We start from the raw sequence: 5,394 nt of genomic DNA on the forward strand, positions 1-5,394 counted from the left end.
TTGCATTTCTGAGAAGCCACACTTATTCTGAAAATAACAATGTGATGACACTGTTATCAACCTGTAAATACAAAACCTGAGGGTGTTTGGCTGTGAGATGATTGTGTGTGTGTAAAGTGGTTAAAAACAATTGATTTGTGTGTTTAGATGCTAAACCCTTGAACGTGGACGACCCCAACAGGTAAAAAAAAAAAAAGGATAAGTTGATGTCGATTTCTTCTTTTTATTCATCTGTAAGGCGTATGTATATATATATTTGTTTATTTATTTAAGTCTGTAATGATCTTATTTTTAGATGTTTCAATATTTCAAATATATTGTAATAATTTTAGTTCAGTTGGATCATTTTCAGCATGAGTTTGTGTGAAGTCAGTAAAACTGGTGATGCAGCTGTTTGTTTCCTGTTGAGCTGATAAAAATTCTCCCGTGTCTCCTGCTGTAGTGAGGATGATGCTGCAATGAAAGAGGGGGAGAAAATGGTAATCCCCGTTGTTTGATTTTTCATCATCATTATTATGAACGTTTCTGTCAACACTCTCTGAGCATCCATACAAAATTAATTTGTTTTAAAATGTGGTTACAGTTTGAGGAGTTTTCGAAGCTTCCGGAAAGGTATGTCATGTGAGAATGAGGATAACTCTTTAGTCTGTTAATCTCTGTTTTCATGTGTTAACTCTTGGCTTTAGTTTACTTCATTTTCTTTGTTTTAATTTTGTTCTTTTTTATTGTAAGGCACTTTGTAACGGAGTTTTGAAAGGTGCTGTGTAACTAAACTTCATGATTATGATTATTAGTCAGTGTGACTTACCCTTCATGAGGATATCATTGGGTGGGTTTACGTCCACCTGTGCTTTTAAAAAGCAGACAATTCCCAAAAATCTTGATATATCGCAAAGAAGTATTTACGTTTGAAGTTGATGCATCAGTTTGTTCTTTTTATTTATCTATATGTATGGTTATATATGGTTGTTTATGTCTCTAAGTTGGTTATAATGTTATTTTGAAATATTTGTATTCATTTATTGTAATGATTTGAGTTCAGTTGGATCATTTTCAGCTTGAGTTTGTGTGAAGTCAGTCAAACTGGTGATGCAGCTGTTTGTTTCCTGTTGAGCTGATGAAAATTCTCCTGTGTCTCCTGCTGTAGTGAGCAGAAAGCTGCGGCCACAAAGTTGCTAGAAAAGGTAATCCCCGTTGTTTGATTTTTCATCATCATTATTATGAACGTTTCTGTCAACACTCTCTGAGCATCCATACAAAATTAATTTGTTTTAAAATGTGGTTACAGATTGAGGAGGAGTTGAATGTCACGGAAAGGTATGTCATGTGAGAATGAGGGTAACGTTTTAGTCTGTTAATCTCTGTTTTCATGTGTTAACTCTTGGCTTTAGTTTACTTCATTTTCTTTGTGTTTTAACTTTGTTATTTTTTATTGTAAGGCAGTTTGTAACGGTGTTTTGAAAGGTGCTATGTAACTAAAGTTCATGATTATAATTATTAGTCAGTGTGACTTACCCTTCACGAGGATATCATTGGGTGGGTTTACGTACACCTGTTCTTTTAAAAAGTAGACAATTCCCAAAAATCTTGATAAATTGCAAAGAAGTATTTACGTTTGAAGTTGATGCATCAGTTTGTTCTTTTTATTTATCTATATGTATGGTTATATATGGTTGTTTATGTCTCTAAGTTGGTTATAATGTTATTTTGAAATATTTATATTTATCTGTTGTAATGTTTTAAGTTCAGTTGGATCATTTTCAGCATGAGTTTGTGTGAAGTCAGTAAAACTGGTGATGCAGCTGTTTGTTTCCTGTTGAGCTGATGAAAATTCTCCCGTGTCTCCTGCTGTAGTGAGGATAATGCTGCAATGGAAGAGGGGAAGAAAATGGTAATCACCGTTGTTTGATTTTTCATCATCATTATTATGAACGTTTCTGTCAACACTCTCTGAGCATCCATACAAAATTAATTTGTTTTAAAATGTGGTTACAGTTTGAGGAGTTTTCGAAGCTTCCGGAAAGGTATGTCATGTGAGAATGAGGATAACTCTTTAGTCTGTTAATCTCTGTTTTCATGTGTTAACTCTTGGCTTTAGTTTACTTCATTTTCTTTGTGTTTTAATTTTGTTCTTTTTTATTGTAAGGCACTTTGTAACGGTGTTTTGAAAGGTGCTGTGTAACTAAACTTCATGATTATGATTATTAGTCAGTGTGACTTACCCTTCATGAGGATATCATTGGGTGGGTTCACGTCCACCTGTGCTTTTAAAAAGCAGACAATTCCCAAAAATCTTGATATATCGCAAAGAAGTATTTACGTTTGAAGTTGATGCATCAGTTTGTTCTTTTTATTTATCTATATGTATGGTTATATATGGTTGTTTATGTCTCTAAGTTGGTTATAATGTTATTTTGAAATATTTGTATTCATTTATTGTAATGATTTGAGTTCAGTTGGATCATTTTCAGCTTGAGTTTGTGTGAAGTCAGTCAAACTGGTGATGCAGCTGTTTGTTTCCTGTTGAGCTGATGAAAATTCTCCTGTGTCTCCTGCTGTAGTGAGCAGAAAGCTGCGGCCACAAAGTTGCAAGAAAAGGTAATCGCCGTTGTTTGATTTTTCATCATCATTATTATGAACGTTTCTGTCAACACTCTCTGAGCATCCATACAAAATTAATTTGTTTTAAAATGTGGTTACAGATTGAGGAGGAGTTGAATGTCATGGAAAGGTATGTCATGTGAGAATGAGGGTAACGTTTTAGTCTGTTAATCTCTGTTTTCATGTGTTAACTCTTGGCTTTAGTTTACTTCATTTTCTTTGTGTTTTAATTTTGTTATTTTTTATTGTAAGGCAGTTTGTAACGGTGTTTTGAAAGGTGCTGTGTAACTAAAGATCATGATTATAATTATTAGTCAGTGTGACTTACCCTTCACGAGGATATCATTGGGTGGGTTTACGTACACCTGTTCTTTTAAAAAGTAGACAATTCCCAAAAATCTTGATAAATTGCAAAGAAGTATTTACGTTTGAAGTTGATGCATCAGTTTGTTCTTTTTATTTATCTATATGTATGGTTATATATGGTTGTTTATGTCTCTAAGTTGGTTATAATGTTATTTTGAAATATTTATATTTATCTGTTGTAATGTTTTAAGTTCAGTTGGATCATTTTCAGCTTGAGTTTGTGTGAAGTCAGTAAAACTGGTGATGCAGCTGTTTGTTTCCTGTTGAGCTGATGAAAATTCTCCCGTGTCTCCTGCTGTAGTGAGGATAATGCTGCAATGGAAGAGGGGGAGAAAAACGTAATCACCGTTGTTTGATTTTTCATCATCATTATTATGAACGTTTCTGTCAACACTCTCTGAGCATCCATACAAAATTAATTTGTTTTAAAATGTGGTTACAGTTTGAGGAGTTTTCGAAGCTTCCGGAAAGGTATGTCATGTGAGAATGAGGATAACTCTTTAGTCTGTTAATCTCTGTTTTCATGTGTTAACTCTTGGCTTGAGCTGATGAAAATTCTCCTGTGTCTCCTGCTGTAGTGAGAAGGAAGCTGCGGCCAAAAAGTTGCAAGAAGAGGTAATCATCATTGTGTGATTTTTCATCATAACCATCATCATTATCACAAACTTTTCTGTCAACACTCTGTGAACATCCATACAAAATTATTTTTTTTTCATAAATTTTGTTATAGATGGAGGACGATATGAAGACTGAAGAGGCGGCCTGAGGGAGAAAGACGAATTTCCGTGTATTAATTAACATCCAGATTTTTACATAAAGGTGACAGAGCTTTTCCATTCAGGACTCCTAGACTGTAGAATGTCCTACCTGAGGAGATCCAGGCTGGAAACTGTCTTGTATTTGAAATCACTGTTAAAAAGAGCTACTTACTAAAATCACATTTCTGTTTATTTGTGTTTTACAGCATTTTAGTATATCTTAATCTTAGTTTTTATGTGTTAACTCTTGGCTTAAGTTTACTTCATTTTCTTTGTGTTTTAATTTTGTTCCCTTTTTATTGTATTGTACTCTAGAATGTCCTACCTGAGGAGATCCGGGCTGGAAGCTGTGTCTCATCTTTTAGTGTAGTCTTGGTGGCGTGTTTCTTCAACAATGTCTCGAGTTGTGTTCATTAGGTAAAACAGACTATAAGAACTGTTTCAATCATCCTTCAAGAAATCTTTGTTCTACTTCTTCTGCTAATAAATTGCATTAAAAAATATTCAGACGCTGGAGCAGCTTTGGTTTCTAATTAATTTGTCAAAGCATAAGATATTGATACACTGAACATTGTTTAAGTTAATCAGTTCCGGAATGATAAGCTGGTCTGCAGTGAAGAACAACAGGTTGCTGTGCTAATGTTAATGGTAATGCTAGGTGGGCAGACATATGGCTTTCTTGGCGCTCAATGCACAGACAATTATGAAACGTGCAGTAGACAACACAAGCAAATAAAGAAAAACGTCTCCACCAACTTTTGAAGACACAAGGAAACATACATTTGACAGCATATGAGCAGGATTCAGAAACGGCGCTGATAAAGCTCACAACACACTGAAACATTCTCTTTATTTATTTTAAAAAGATGGTGTCTGCTATTTGTCATTGTGATGCATATTTTAGATATTGTAATGGCCAAAAGGTTACCCCTAGGTAACAGCAGATATCTGCAATAATATCAGAATCCTTTGTTCACATTGTTAAAATAAACACCTGTGTAAACACCTGTTAACTCACACACAGACTCGCAAGGTGTAAACAAATTTAGCGTCACTGTCGCGGTTGGTCAACAGAGACAGTTGCAAGATGATAAGCGAAAAATGTAGGTGTGTCACTGTGCTATTGGATAGATGTGACCAGCTGATGAGAGAACAGGTGATAACATGCTTGAAAGGCCTAGAAAAATATAGCAAAGATATTATGAAGTGAATGGCAGGATGTATGAGATAGAATCTACAGTCCTAAGCATACAAAAGAATAGTCTTCCTGACTAACTACTTACACTGGAGCCTCCTAACGGCGCATCGCTGTTGTAAACGAAGGCTGTTGAGGTCCGGAAGGCTGGAACGCAAATGCAGAAGCATCTATCTGCTAGTACACATGCAGGCTCATTTTCAAAGAGATGGCTACCTTCAACCCTCCACTGGAGACGCAAGAGACGTGACAGATGCAAGAGACACAAGGCTGAAGGTGCATTCAGTCACGCAGAATTGCAGGACAAATGACATTTCATTTTCTTAGAAAGAGCGAGAGATACAAAAGGAAGGGTGTGAATACTCTCAGAAGTGGTCGGTCTCTAAGTGATGTTTGAATTCAGTTTGTTCACTCTATGACATCACAGGAGCTTATTAAACTAATAACAATATTAATAAAATGAACCAACACTTT

General features: G+C 35.2%; 1 long non-coding RNA gene across 1 annotated transcript; it reads left to right on the forward strand.

Moving 5' to 3' along the window:
- The first annotated feature begins 440 nt into the window (after nt 1-440).
- On the forward strand, nt 441-1,184 carry LOC129105290 (uncharacterized). The gene is made up of 3 exons (XR_008531824.1): nt 441-479; nt 584-612; nt 1,148-1,184. It is a non-coding gene; the product is annotated as an uncharacterized LOC129105290 (long non-coding RNA).
- The last annotated feature ends 4,210 nt before the right edge of the window (nt 1,185-5,394 follow it).

This window comes from Anoplopoma fimbria, chromosome 17 (genome assembly GCF_027596085.1).
Source record: "Anoplopoma fimbria isolate UVic2021 breed Golden Eagle Sablefish chromosome 17, Afim_UVic_2022, whole genome shotgun sequence".
In the NCBI taxonomy this organism is placed as follows: domain Eukaryota; kingdom Metazoa; phylum Chordata; class Actinopteri; order Perciformes; family Anoplopomatidae; genus Anoplopoma; species Anoplopoma fimbria.